The sequence below is a fragment of the Myotis davidii genome, unplaced genomic scaffold (genome assembly GCF_000327345.1).
Source record: "Myotis davidii unplaced genomic scaffold, ASM32734v1 scaffold854, whole genome shotgun sequence".
Classification (NCBI taxonomy): domain Eukaryota; kingdom Metazoa; phylum Chordata; class Mammalia; order Chiroptera; family Vespertilionidae; genus Myotis; species Myotis davidii.
This window is the reverse complement of record NW_006285939.1, coordinates 2,199,969-2,200,925: the sequence shown is the minus strand read 5'-3', so window position 1 is coordinate 2,200,925 and position 957 is coordinate 2,199,969.

The following is a 957-nucleotide window of genomic DNA, read 5'->3' as shown; positions in this document are numbered from 1 at the left end:
CAACACCTGAGGGCTCCCAGTATGTGAGAGGGGGAAGGCTGGGCTGAGGGACACTCCCCCCCCCAAACCCAGTGCACGAATTTCGTGCCCCAGGCTCCTAGTTTAATAATAAAATGTAACTCCCTTTCTCTAAGTGTGGCTTGGTTTTTCTCTGGTCTTCCGTAACAACTCAAACAGGAACACACATTCAAGAGGTTTGTAACCATTTGGGCAGGTAAAGGCAGCCCAAACCCTCACTGAGAGAAGGACCATTCCTATCAGGAAATGGGGTCCGGGGACGCAGCTTTGCCTCCACCTGGGCCCCTGGTACTTCATCACAGAGAACAATTGGCCTCTATAGGGACTCAGCTTCCCAACTGTCTTCATCTCAGAGATCTGCAGACAGCTTCTGCTTTCCATTTGCATAACCAAGTGGTTCCACTGGGACAGAGCAGTGGACACACACCAGCGTTGTGGGCAGGAGGGTTATGGGCCCGGTGAGAGGGTGGCCCTGCCATTTGTGGGACAATTACACCCAGGCCACAGGTGTAAGCAGGGGGTCCCGGGCCCACAGGAACAGACGATTGTCCTGCTAATGGGCCAGATGTAGTGTGTTTTGCTTTTTGTTTTGTGGTTGTCATTGTGTTCTTCGAAAAACTGAGCCAACACTATAAAACCAAACATTTCAAATAAAAATCCAGATTTCTGGATCTTCTGGAAAAATTAAGGAGATTACTACTACCAGTCCTGCCTCACAGCGGCAGTGTCTCGGGGTGCCTGCCCCGCGGGGCCATCCCACCTCCCGGCACCCAGCAGGCGTGTCCATGGGTAGTCATCATGCTGTTCCCCTTCCCCAGTTTAGGCCATCAGCCTGCCCTGTCCTGAGTCTGAAACCTCAGGGGTGAGGAGAGGACGCTGGCCCCCTCCGGAGTCAGAACCTCAGCTCAGAGCCAGGACGGGAGCACCTGACACACTGCT